The sequence below is a fragment of the Choristoneura fumiferana genome, chromosome 21 (assembly GCF_025370935.1).
Source record: "Choristoneura fumiferana chromosome 21, NRCan_CFum_1, whole genome shotgun sequence".
Taxonomy (NCBI): domain Eukaryota; kingdom Metazoa; phylum Arthropoda; class Insecta; order Lepidoptera; family Tortricidae; genus Choristoneura; species Choristoneura fumiferana.
The window spans coordinates 17552393-17567392 of NC_133492.1; the positions used below are offsets into that span (position 1 = coordinate 17552393).

General features: G+C 37.6%; 1 pseudogene; it reads left to right on the top strand.

The window, feature by feature from the left end:
• The first annotated feature begins 10271 nt into the window (after positions 1 to 10271).
• Positions 10272 to 13422, top strand: LOC141439552 (cytochrome P450 6B2-like; annotated as a pseudogene).
• The last annotated feature ends 1578 nt before the right edge of the window (positions 13423 to 15000 follow it).

The following is a 15000-nucleotide window of genomic DNA, read 5'->3' on the forward strand; positions in this document are numbered from 1 at the left end:
AATTTGGAACGCTGATAAAAAAACTGATACACCTAGAGGTTTAATTTTTTTTATTATAATGACACATATAAACTCTCAAGGTCGCAAATGAGATAATGATTTAAACCCTTTTAAAAAAATAATAAAATATATTTACGTCCAAAACGTAACGAAAATTGACTATTTTTTGACCACGAGTACTTAATACCTTATTATTTTCATGCTATTTAACTTCTCATGATAATGATTTTGTTAAAAAAATTTATTTATGATATAACGATAGTCTAACCGATTGCGAATCTATGATAATCAAATAATTTTCATGTTTTATATTTATTTCTTTCACGTGCCAAAAAACACGTTTTCGTACGAATACTTAGGTGACGCTTAATTAAGCTACTTTTAACGCCAATTTCGGTAGAAAATTGTTTTGTACACTGGCAACTAATACTCTAATAGGGCAACATCGATGAGATAATATAAATCTCATCAGTTTGTTGACAAACAGCCATCAAAGTGACGCGGAGGTTTTTTTTCGAAAAAACGTCGAAAGTGCTGTTCGATTTAAGGGTAAGTAGTGATTATTTTTAACTGGTTGTTTTTTCATACGATAGGGTTAATCTTTCCATTTAAGTGGCATGTGTTATTATGTTCAAAATGTCGTTATTCACCATGATAAACGATTTTTTTGTATAAAATACGTTACACTTTCTTACGATTTACGTACATTTTTACAAAATGCTACGTATTTGACATAAGTAACGAAAAATGTGGTAAAGGGAAGTTCACACAGAAAATTCTAACCTTACACCAGTTTATTATTAGGTTTCCAATGACTGCACGCACAGTAAGTTATTAGATGGATATTTTGAATTAAATAAATTTTAATCTGTAGGTGCAGGGATCGCACAAGAGAATTGTGGCGAGTTCTGTGTTCACGTCCTGCTACATGCATAGCGTATTTAAAGTGAGAGACAAACGGAGAGATTCACTTACCTACTTAGTTCATTTGTTACCTAAACTTAATAATCATAATAATTTATTTCAAAAACATCTTTTTTACATTGTCCACTTAACTAAGATACTACTTCCTAAATGGTAAACCTGTGATTTAGGTTTTGGCCATTTCTTTGAGGTTATTTAATAGCTTGTACAGTCGAAGTCACAAGCATGCTCACAACTAGGTGGTAGACCTTGTGCAAGGTCCGCCCGATTGCTACCACATCTTCCTCGCTAATCCTGCCGTGAAGCAGCAGTGCTTGCACTGTTGTGTTTCGGCGTGGTGAGTAAGAAGCGGTGAAATTACTGGCACGTGAGTATCCATCATAGGCCTCTAGGTTGGCAACGCGTCTGCAATACCCCTGGCGTTGCAGATTTTTATGGGCGGTGGTGATCTTTACTCATTTGATCGTTTGCCATCCAGTCGAATAAAAAAAACACATCCAAATTCGTTATGCTTATAAATGTGCACCTTATTGTCAGTGTTAGGAGGCATGTAAAGATACACTTTTGGAAAGATGTTCGTCACTAAGGGTACTTCTACTTCCACATTCTCATGTTTAGCTCTATAGATCTCAATAGGAAGATTTAAGATCAGTATCGTCAGAAAGTTCTAGTAAAAATAAAAACTTCACTTATTATATGACATGTATTTTTTTTTTCATACATGCGTTATCTAATGGGAATTTTACCAGTTTGATCTGCTTTTATAAAAATTTGCGTTACGTTTTATTGGTACGTCACGTATTTTTTTTATGTTATTTCTATGTCACATTGGTTAAAATTCGCGGCCTTACCCATCCGCCATTTTTTTTTTGACATTTCATATTCATGTATGTCATTCGACTTAACTGCCATCGGCTTGGTTGGAACTATTTCCGTTATTGTGAAATTTACGTTACGTTATTATTTGATGTTATCTATTTTTCGTTTTCAGGCCTAAAGCTATGAAAATAAAGTCCAAAGTGACAAACGTTTTCATTCAGCGTCTACACAAGGCTATATCGACATTTTCATATATGCCTATTTTTTTACTATGTATAGTAACGAGTACGAGTTAGTACGAGTTGATCAGACAGAAGACAAAAGTGAATGACGTAATAACAGAAATAGAACGCAGAAAGTGGAGATGGGCAGGACATATTACACAGCAGCAGATCGTCGCGGGCGCAACTCGTGGGGCAGACATACCTACGTAGTTCTCGTTAATGCAGGTCATTCTCAATGGTTCTTGAACACATGATAGAGGATTTAATATATGGATATAGATAAAATATTGTATGCAACTGTACGTAATTAGGCCTTAAAACACTCATGTGACCCTATTATGAAACTCGGCTACGCCTCGTTTCATAAACCCACACTCGTGTTTTTTTTTTTTTTTTTTTTATTACAAAACAATTACACAGTGTATACATGAACACAACTTTCGCCAAACTGCATGACAGTTTGTTGGCGAAATAAAACACTCAAAACACTTCCTTATATAAATACTGTGCAAAACTTATTTATATAACTAACCTATCCTATTTATTAAAAATGACTAAGTGTTTTACTAATAGGATTACTAAGCAAAAACAACTTTACTTTATTTTTAAAACATCGTAAACTAGTGCAGCCTTCCTCCGAAGGGATATTATTTAGGATTCTCGGTAACAGGAGTATTACGATACAGTTGCATAAAATACTATTAGTTGTCAACCTCGGGTCTTGGGTGTTTAATATGTATTTAAGTATGTATCTATCTATGTGGATCTATATAATTATATTTATCCGTTGCTTAGTACTTACCCATAACACAAGCTTTGCTAAGCTTACTTTGGGAGGTAGCTAGTTTAATACAAACTGAAATATAGATGCACAGAAAAACCAGAAATAAGACCAGCACTGGGAATCGAACCCAGGTCCTCGGCATTATGTGCTACGTGCTATACCGCTACACCACTGCTGGACAACGATACCGACACGAATTTTCCCTATGCACCACATATCTCAGCTTGTTTGTTTCTATTTAGCCACTTAAGCAGTGCTTTGCTAAGACGATTTTTCGATTCAGTGATTTGTTTGCGAAATATTCAACTTTAAAGTGCAAATTTTCATTAAAATCGAACGTCGTCCCCCTCTCTAAAATCTAAACCGGTAGGAGGAAAAATTTGAAAAAATTCAGGATGGTAGTAAGTATATCAAACTTTCAAGGAAAACTATAACGGCTAAGTTTGCTTGAGAGTTATTAGTAGTTTATGAGTAAATAGCAGCCTAAGGTATAAAATATACCTAAACTTGGAATATTCTGTATATAAAATACGAAATCCTTAAAAAGTATTACGTACTTAATATTTTCGTAATGGCTACGGAACCCTATTTTGGGCGTGTCCGACACGCTCTTGGCCGGTTTTTTTTAACATGTTTAATATTGTACCAAAAATAAAACTACTTACCTATTTAATTACAATTTTTCAAACACCCCAAAAAACAGTCCCCTGACATGTCCCCAACCCAGAATTTGATAAGTATCAGATAATATTAGCCATGTGTTACAATTTAGCAAAACTTCTCTATTGAACTTAAAAAGATTGATGATAATAAAGTACGAGTAGTCGTCGTCAATTAATATGCATGTCATTTTATTACCATTTTTTTATCAAACATTGTCCCAAGAGTACAATAGTACATTGTGTCTTAAGGGCGGTAAATAAGGAATTGCGAACGAGAGTCTATTAGAAGCCCGAAGTCGAAGACTGAGCTTTAATGAGTCGATGTTCGTAATTCTAGTACCGCCCTGGTGCGACATACAATGTTTTTCATCACATTTGCGAGTAAAATTTTATATTTCTAAAAGAAAAATTATAATTTTCCAAATATTAGCGATACCTTAGGTGCGCTATGCAGCGTCGCCCTCCCCGTCCCCCTCCCGCGCAGCATGCACCGCAACGTGCGTGTGCATGTGGTCCTGCAGCAGCAGTGCGCGCAGCACCATCAGTACGGGCACTGGCTCATTTACCGACCATGGGCTTCATGACAAGGAAATTAGTACGGGCAATGATTAATTTACCGACCACGGGCTTCATGACAAGCACATTAAGGTCGAGGGTTTTATTTGGGGGGTTGCAACCAAGGTAGCCTGCATGTTACGACACTGTTTACGAGCAAGTGTGATGAAAAAACAGTAACCTGTTGCCTGATTATGATTAATATAAAAATAATTTGCAAGACTGACATTAGTGCATACAAGTCAGGTCAGGTCAGGTCAGGTGCATATAGGTCTGCACAACACTGTAATGGTGCAAAACCAATTGTACTTAATTCATCATAATTTGAAGAAAAAGTTGGCAGGGGACTGTTCAAATTTTTCAGTTAGTGGTGAAAATTTAATACCCATTTCTACTGTTTTTGTAATATGTATCACGTGTGTGTCGAATAAACTTTTTAATTTTTACCAATTTGTAATTAAACTCTGATTGGTCTACATAGGTGGCCATAACTTCAATCACGGCCTACAATCTACAATATAACTTTTCTGCAATAAATACCCCATAGACATCTTTGATGAGCATAATGGCTTACTATAAAAGCTTTCATAACTAACAAGAAAGGATAAAATTCTCGTCTACTGCCTAATTGAAAGTTTCGCCAATGCAATAACCGTGTTCGGTATTTCGTACGATCCTCGGAACCTAAAAAAGAATACACAAAATACATCGAGTGCTCTGGAGCAGAAAATTGATTTCGGCAGGTGTTCAGGGGAAATGGTTCGCAGATCGACTACGTGGCGATCGACGCACGGTTATCAAAACAGTCCCATATTCCTTTTGTCACTTCTTGCATCCTGTTCTTATTCCTTTAGTACAACAGAGAAAGACGTACGATGAAACTGGATGGAAAGCGGTATTGTTATGAAATAGGTACGTGGATGACATGCGAAGCTCGTTTAGACTGCGCCTAATGATTTTCTGACTTAACTTGTTTCACAAGAATTCCGGAAATCGGGAGTGTCATAAGCTTGATATCTCAGTAATTGGGAGCGAGAACTGGGTTGCAGAAATATACGGGGACAGATACTTTTTAACTCGACTTCCCGGAGTAGGTACGGTACGGTACGGTTACGGTATTCTTGCAAATAAACTATTTAGTTTGATAATAAAAAAAACTTACTTCATGTATTTACTTTGTCAACGTCATCATATTGGGCGTAGGACGTCTATTGATGGACAATAGGCCTCAAATTTCAAAATTTCAAATCATTTATTCAGTAACGTATACTTATGTGCCATGTTCAGTTCGTGGTTTAATGTCGCATGTGTAGTGGCAGCTGTACAGTCGAGGAAACTAAACCATGTACCAGCGTGGAACTTTTGTGCTACTAATGTCATGTTGACATCCCATACATCTACCAAAGAAATCATAATGGAATTGATTATAAAAGGATCCGCCCTGGTACATGACTCAGTTTCCTCGACTGTACTTGTTCATTGCTGTTTGTCTCACGTTATCGTGGAAATATTAATCACTAAATTCAAATTCAAATAAAAAAAATCAAATCATTTATTGAGTAAATACGCCGCAATGGCACTTTTTCATATATCATTTTTTAAACTAGCGGAAAACCATCATAGCAAAGAAGAATGCGCCGCAAGAAACTTGGCAGAAAGTAATTTTACAAAATAAAATAATTACAAATAAAATACTTAAAAACTACAGTATTCAATTAAAGAAAAAATACAAATAATAATAATAATACAGGGATGTATGGGGTCCCTTAGTTACAAATAGACCTCCAACCTCCGCCATTGACTTCCAACCGCTTCGGTCAAAAGCGACCTGCATTCACCTTGAACCCATGGTTTTGAGCAGGTCACCTGCCCATCTCGTCGGTGGACGTCTTACGCTACGCTTGCCATTTTTCGATTTTCTCTATGTTAAAAAATATTTTTTCAGAAGTAAACATACCTACTTAGCTGTAGCTAACTCGTGAATAGCTTTTTGCACTTGAATACAACGGTAACAGTACTCGAGACAACGAAGAGGGATTCATGTAGCATCTCGTAGGGTACTAGGAGTTAGGTAATGTGAACAAAAACGACAGCATATATCAATGACTGGCGCAGTCGGCTCAGTTTGATAACGTAGGGTAAACAGGAGGTGTCTGAGAAGAAGAGGACACAGACAGAAAATATATAATAATCAAGAACCAAAATCCTTTATTTAAACTATTCAAGGTTAGTTGTAGTAAAAAGCATTTTTTTTAAATCTATTTAAAGTTAAAGTCTTGACTTGTTTATGTGACATGAACATAATAATACCTATGGAGACCCGACGCAAAAAGAGGGGTGTTATATTATAAGTTTGACACCAATGTCTGTCTCTGTCTGTCTGTCCGTCAGTGACATTATAGCTCTCAAACGTAAAGGCCGATTTAGATGTATTTTTTTTTTGGTAAAAGCTTAGTTTTATCAAAAATTTTTAGATCGTGAGAATGTCAGTGGGTTTTCAACTTTTCCAATTTGGCTAGGTTAGGTTAGTCCTAGGGGCGCAGCGCCCCAACACCATCTATGGGCGCAAAAAGGAAGCTCCCGGAAGATCCCGGGCTGGCCTGCGGCGTCGCGGTGAAATGTTCGCGATCCAGTGGCGTCCGCATAAGGGCCGAGAGGGTAAGGTCATGTGGTTTTTATTCGATATGCCTCCCTTCGGGTGAGCCCAAGCGGGGGACGTTACCTACTTAAAAAAGGTTAGGTTACAAATGTTGCGTAATGAGATATCTTAAACGCGTGTGCTATTGTTAAGGCCACGAAGCTTTGCTAAATGGCTCAATCATGGTACCTACGAGATTTGAAGACCTACATTAATCCTACATTGTAATCTATTCTCTGTATCTACATAAATTTTAAAATCGTTTCCCGCTGTCTGTTTCTTTGTATGTATGAACGCTTAAATCTTAAGGTCGTAGCAAATTTCAAAGGTTGATGCATTTCGAAAAATGTCCTGGTTAGAATCCATGATCGTCTGCTTGAGAGAACATATGCCAAACCACTAGGCCACCATGGCTTGTAGCCTATAAACGAACTAAACTATGTTATCATGGTGATCCTATCGTTTAATAACTCACCCGCACCCAGCCCACGCATCTCGAAATAATTGTCGGCGTCGCTGTAACTACCAATATTAGCTGACCAGTACTAACATTTACGACCGGCGGCTTAACAAGCTGTTTCTGTGTTCATTGCGCAGCTGGCACGCTCGCCAGCCAGTGGTTATCTGCCAGTATACGCAATAAATAGAGAACACTCTTGTTGCGTTGCCGCTCGAGCGTGAACGTGGTCAAGCTGTTACTGCCTATCCTAGGGTGGCTCATTTAGATCGGTCAGTATGGGAAAGTCTGACACTATAAGACATGCGAAGATCTGTTCTTAGGAACCATGTCATCGGTTTTAGTAACAAGAAGTGCATTCATACATTAATGAAAAAAACTTTTAAGTACTCGGTTTGGGAATCGTACCCGGTAGTTTTGAAAAATAAAACACACTATTTCTGTTTGGATATCGGTAGTGTGGGTCATAAGCAATAAATGTTACTATGAAAAATATGGTATCTAGAAGAAATTAAATGCATTGTATTTCATGTTCTTTAATAATAATGTATGTTTTATTTTTCAAAACGTCCGGGTACGATTCCCGAGCTGAATAGGTACAAGTTTTCTTAAAAAGTATGAATGCAGTTTTTCTTGTAACTAAAATCGATGTCATCATGGTTCCTAAGAACAGATCGTCGTATGTCTTATACTTTCAGACTTTCCCATACTGACCGATTTAAACGGGCGACCCTGTATAATTCTCAAATAAAGTATTTCAGAACTACTTACTAGATTTTTTTATCATAAATTGAAAATACAAACTGAAATATAGATGCACAGAAAAAACAGAAAAATAAGACCATCACTGGAATCGAACCCAGGTCCTCGGTAATCCGTACCGCGTGCTATACCGCTACACCACTGATGGTCAACGTTACCGACACGAATTTCCCTATGCACCTCATATCTCAGCTTGTGTTTCTTACTTAGTCACTTAAGCAGCGACGCTAGCGACATCTATGCCGTAAGCCCTCAAACTTTTTCGGCATTCCTTTGGAACTAACCGCTCACCCGGACAAGAGATATCGTTTCTAAGCAATCAAATTGAGATTGGTTTTTTGGAATCTTTTTGTATTTTTTATTTCAATTCCAAATTTTTACTTTTACGGTCATCCCGTAAAACCGAAATTGAAAATACAAACTGAAATATAGATGCACAGAAAAAACAGAAAAATAAGACCATCACTGGAATCGAACCCAGGTCCTCGTAATCCGTACCGCGTGCTATACCGCTACACCACTGATGGTCAACGGTACCGACACGAATTTCCCTATGCACCTATATCTCAGCTTGTGTTTGTTACTTAGTCACTTAAGCAGCGACGCTAGCGACATCTATGCCGTAAGCCCTCAAACTTTTTCGGCATTCCTTTGGAACTAACCGCTAACCCGGACAAGAGATATCGTTTCTAAGCAATCAAATTAAGATTGTTTTTTGGAATCTTTTTGTATTTTTTTATTTCAATTCCAAATTTTACTTTTACGGTCATCCCGTAAAACCAAAATTGAAAATACAATTATTTCGGTTTTACGGGATGACCGTAAAAGTAAAACTTTTTCTCACGAACCTATTAAAAATTTTACTAATTATTTTATTATTCTTCTTTGAGTATTTGTGCTGTTAGCGTTTAGTATTTTAATAGAATAAAATTTTATCTATGAATTTAAAGTTCAGCTTTATTATGAAAGTATGCCAGTAAAAGTATTCATTATTTAAGATTTCACTGCTTTAAGTTTAACATCTTAATATTCAAGTAAGTAATATGGTAGTTGTGTGAGGCTTTGAACGTGCAAAATTACATTTGATATTTACTATTTGCTTTTTGGTGAATAAAACATCGTGAGACGGTGCACGCACCTGCAAATGAATTGTATGCGCAGAAATGCCAATCCGCATTGAACCGGCGTGGGAATTACGGCTCAAGTCCTCTCGTTTCAAAGTCAAAGTCAAAGTCAAAATATCTTTATTCAATTTAGGCTACAACAAGCACTTATGAATGTCAAAAAAAAAATCTACCACCGGTTCGGAAAAACCTCTGCTGAGAAGAATCCGGCAAGAAACTCAACGAGGTATATATATATTTTTTTAAAACAGATTTACAATATTATTAAATGATATTTAAACATCACAAGTATTTAACACAACTTTATTTTTAACACAGTAGGTTCGCTATTTGAAGGGATCGCTAATGCGGATCGGAATTATTTCCAAATATCCCTGTCCATGATATAATCATTAACTTTATAATACGCCTTTGATATTAATGTCTTCTTGACAATAGATCTGAATTTTGTATCCGTTTCATTTATAATATTTTTTGGAATTTTATTATAAAAACGTATGCAATTTCCCAGAAAGACTTTTTGGTTTTAGCCAGTCTGTAAGATGGAACTTTAAGCTTCCCTGTGTTTCTAGTAGCTTTTGGCTTATCGACGTTAGTGGGAAATCACATATGTTCTTCCTAACATACATGATTATTTCAAAACATAAGCGACGCAGGGTTAGGATATCTGTTTCCTTAAAAAAAGATCTTAAAGATTCACGCGTCTTCAATTATAAATTTCTCTAATTGCTCTCTTTTGTAAGATAAAAATTGACTCAATGTCTGCAGCAGATCCCCATAAAATAAGGCCGTACGAAATAATGCTATTAAAGTAAGAGTTCGTTCTTAGAGGAGTTCTGTTTCCTGCAGCGGGACGTCGCTATGCAGGCCGAGATGATGACGATGATGATGATAGTTCTTATTTCAGCATATATCCAGACAAAACAGTAACATTTTCGGTACGGAATATATTTGTCATGGACATACCTGACCTGACTATTTCTCAAAAAGTTGTCCATTTTCAGTTGTCTACTTGTAGAAATAAATCAAAAAATATATATTTCCTTACGCTATTTCAACACAAAAAATATGTAATATTGCGTTAAAATGTATACAAAACCTTGTGGTAATGGTGATAAAAAGTCTGATAACCTTTGTTGTTGAATCCAATAGAAAGTTTCGATGTAGTAACAAAATTACGATTTTTTCCTTACGAGATTGATAAACAAAATCATTATCAGGCTTCCGAACTTTACACATAAAACAGATACGCAGCAAAGTTCAGCCAGGTGACAATATTGCACGATATTACACATTCTGATAAAAGAGCACGTATAAATGAACGCAGTTGTGTGGCGGATGTTTATTGTGAACCGATAGCTCGTCAGAGGCAGAATGATTACGCTAGCTATCTTTGTCGTCGCGCTCGCCGCGCTGTATCTATACACAATAAGAACGTTCAACTACTGGAAAAAAAAAGGAGTCAAATACATGAAGCCAATTCCACTGTTTGGCAGTGCTGCTCCCAATTTCCTCATGCAGATAAGCATGACACAAGGAGCAACGGAGGTCTACGAATGCTTTCCTGATGAAAAGATAGTCGGCGTCTTCACCGCAAGTCAGCCAGATCTGGTCATCAGAGATCCAGATATTATAAAGCAGATCCTAATAAGTGACTTTATCCATTTCTATCCACGCGGCCTGAATCCACATAAGACTGTTATTGAGCCGATGATGCGGAATCTATTCTTCGCGGATGGTGACTTATGGAGACTGCTGCGACAGAGGATGACGCCAGCGTTCACGAGCGGCAAGCTGAAAGCGATGTTCCCGCTCATCGTGGAGCGCGCCGAGCGGCTGCGTGAGCGCACGCTTGCAGCCGCCAATAAAGGCCGGACTATCGACGCCCGCGATCTCATGGCGAGATACACCACCGACTTCATCGGTGCTTGTGGATTCGGAATTGATGCTGATTCCCTAAATGATGAGAAAGCACCGTTCCGTAAATTAGGTGAAAAGATCTTCCATGTTGGAGTCAAAGAGAGCATGGTAGCTATGGTCAAAGAAATATTCCCGAAGCTGGCAAAAATCTAAAATATTTAGGAAATGTGGAACAGGAGGTAATTGATCTCGTTGACAGTATCCAGAAACAGCGTAATTATAAGCCGTCGGGTCGCAATGACTTTATTGACTTATTGCTTGAATGTAAGCAAGCAGGGACTATGGTCGGAGAATCTATTGAACGCACCAAGCCAGATGGAACTCCAGAAAAAGCATCTATTGAGTTGGACAATGTTCTTATGGCTGCTCAAGTGCTGGTGTTCTTTGCAGCTGGCTTTGAAACTTCATCTTCAGCTACTAGTTTTACTCTTCATCAACTCGCTTACTATCCTGAAGTGCAGGAAAAAGTTCAAAACGAAATAGATGCAGTGCTGGCAAGACACAATAATAAACTGAGCTATGAAGCTGTGAAAGATATGACATACTTAGAGTGGTGTTTCAAAGAAGGCATGAGGATGTTTCCATCTCTCGGATTTTTGATCCGGAGGTGTTCGAGGACATATACATTCAAAGACCTCGACGTGACTATCGACGAAGGTGTGGGCATCTTGATTCCGGTGCAGGCGTTGCAGAACGATCCCAAGTATTGGGACAGTCCCGAAATTTTCCGTCCGGAGAGATTCCATCCTGATGAATTCAACTCCGTTCAGAAAAGCATCTACTTGCCATTTGGAGTTGGACCTCGGGCATGTATTGGTAAGTAAGTGGTTATGTGGATTAAGTATATATTTTTGCTGTCATGTTGGTATTGGTTACATTGGTTTAACTCATCATTTCACAAGACAATTACAGTAATAGCCCAAACAACAATGCTAAAGAAACCGCGGAATGTAGGAAAATCCTTAAAAAAAGATCTTAAAGATTCACGTGTCTTCAAATTATAAATTGTTCCAATTGCTCTCTTTTGTAAGATAAAAATTGACTCAGTGTCTGCAGCAGATTTAAAATTAAAAATTTATTGACATGGACCTCTGCAAAATAACGCATGGTTCAATAAATTATTCAGAAAATTTTGTTAGATGGCAGGCACACGTTTGCAGGATTCAATGCTATGTTATACCTTGTTTAAAATATTACCTTTGATTGATTACAGGTGAGCGTTTGGGTCTGATGCAGTCCATGGCAGGCCTGGCGGCCATTTTGTCCCGCTTCACCGTGGAGCCGGCGCCTGAGACTCTGCGACACCCCATAGTAGACCCCAAAGCCAACATAGTCCAAGGTATCAAAGGCGGGCTACCTTTGTATTTCAAAGAAAGAAAAGGACCAAGCGTTTTTTCTGTAAAGTAGATCAATATACGCTGTACTTGGAGATCTTGAGACTAATGATCTAAATATATATTGCCCTCCTGGCATCGGTGCCCGAGTGTGATGTATTGGCTGGTTGTTGGAGAAGAGTGTGCGATGAATGTTTGAAGTTCTCTGAGATGATGGATGCACGTCCGTCCTCATGTTTATTTATTTATTTATTCAGGAAACCAACCAGCCTTAATTAACAACAATTGTACACTTAACTAAAATGTTACATGGCGTATAATAGGTTACCACAGTAGATACGTAATAATAGTAACTAGAACATTCGTTTATGACAATATAAATACAGTAGGTATGGATTCACAACAAATAGAGAAACATACGAGTCTCAATCACTAATATCTATGAGTGAAGCAAATATGAGAGAGTGTGTGTGTGTGTGTGTATGTGTTGTGTGTGTGTGTGCGTGCGTTATTCTTTGTTCTGTTCCAATATTGTGCGTAATATATCTATTCAAAATTTTGTCTTGCTTCCTACAAATAAGTCGTAAGTTAATGTTGTTGTTAATTTGTTATTATTATTTTTATTTGATTCCTTTTTTTGTCTTACTCAGTGCTTTGGTGTCAGACTATAATGCTGTGTAAGTTTATACACATAAAAAAATATATAATTTTAACAAAACATGTTATTTTGGCACCCATGACGCACTCCATGACTAAAAATCTCGGATGGATTTGAAAATATCGGACCATTATTCGGTACTTATATCTCAATAAGTTCGTAATCCGATTATGAATCAAAAATAATCATGTGTATAGTTAAAATGTTGTTAAGCGATTTGTAAATTTATTACGAGTAAACATGACTTTAATCGCTCAAATCAAGTAGTTCAACCGATTTCAAAAAAGGGGGAGGTTCTCAATTCGTATGTATGTATATTTTTTTGTGTGTTTGTAACGGGATAACTCCATCAATTGTGGGCCGAATTTCAAAATTCTTTTTATGTTCTAAAGGACATACATTCGAGGTGGTTTCATTGTCACCAAGTCAAGATTTAATGATGGAATCTTAGAGAAATCGAGGGTAACTCTCAAATTTTAAAAGCACACCTTTAGCGATTGTGTTATTTTTAACACCAAGTCAAGTATTTATTTACATTCAGAAAGTATCATTTGGTGAACTGGACCTTATGAAGAAGACCGTAGGTACCGGTACTCTGTTATAAAATAAATAAAATAATTTAGCACTTTGGCTACAAATCAATAAAAACCATAAAAAAACCGACCACCAAACCACCAAAGAATAGAACCGACTACAAAAACCTTGAAAATACTTTTCTACTAGTTTGAAGTCGGTGCCTCAGCACGAGCCAGCAGAAGTGATTGATTTCCACTCCTGCTGGCTCGTGCCAATGTATGTTAATAACATGTTAGCTAGTATACGTATTGAAGTAAAACTGCAGTGAGACACACACAAAGTCTTGAAAACAGGATCAGGTTACTTACGCAATTAATTAATAGTCAAGATAGGCCCGACAGGTTTCAAACCATCATGGTTCCTTCTAAAGGTGAGCTCGAAATTCGGATTCTTCTCAACAGAGGTTTTTCCGAACCGGTGGTAGATTTTTTTTGACATTCATAAGTGCTTGTTATAGCCTAAATTGAATTAAGATATTTTGACCTTGACTTTGACTTCGAACGGAAAGCCGAACGTATTTAATGGTCTAATAAGGCGTTTACTCATAGACGCAGATTTTTTTTAAATTATAATTTAAATGATCAAAAAATATAATTAAAAAATAAGTTTAGATTCAATCCTTATTATGCAGCTGAAGGAGCAATCTTGGACCCAAGCATCCCTGCCCATCCTTTATGGTGGTTTAGGGATTCGAAAAATTTCTAGTGTCGCTTTACCAGCTTTTCTGTCTTCTGTGCCTGTGCATAGTTCAGCGAATCTCATAAGTAAAATTTTAAAGGCATTCCCCTTATGCTGGCTTGGCAGAAGCTAGAAATGCTTTCTTAATTGCATGCCCAGGTCATAATTTACCAGTTTCTCTAAATTCACAGAGGAGCTGGGATGACATTTTTTGCAAAATTACATACGACACACTTGAGTCACAGTATGAGTACGGACCGTGCCAGGCTTCTGGCTGTGGGGACGCACGAGGCCGGCTACTGGCTTCACGCCTTCCCATCGTCAAGCACGGGAAGATTTCTTGAGCCTGACACGCTCCGAATCGCAAACTGTCTGCGGTTCGGGGTTTCGGTCTGCGCTCCTCATAAGTGCCCCTGTGGCAGTGACGTCGACCAGCTAGGACATCAAGGACGCTCTTGTCAAAAGAGTTCAGGCCGCTTCTCCAGACATGCTGTAAGTACTTAATGACATAATACGCCGGTCCCAACATAGTCCAGAGCATCAAGGGCGGACTACCTTCGAATTTTAAGGAGAGACCAGTATTGTGAAACATTGTTTGACGAAGTTTATATAAATACGCTAAATAAAGTATACATAGGTGAGGGCACCAGTCATGGACAGGAACCAATAATGGAATATTTTTTCCGCTAAACCAATACTAAGAAACAGACGCTACTTTTTCTAAAACTAATAACACTTATGTGCAGATAACTGATGATCATAACTGGTAAAGTTCATGATTGGTGAGCTTTAAGGCATTGAATCCTTGCTGTCCATTTCTGGATACTACTGTGCTTAACATGTCCATGTTTATGTCCATAATTGGTGCCGCGCTCATCATAAATT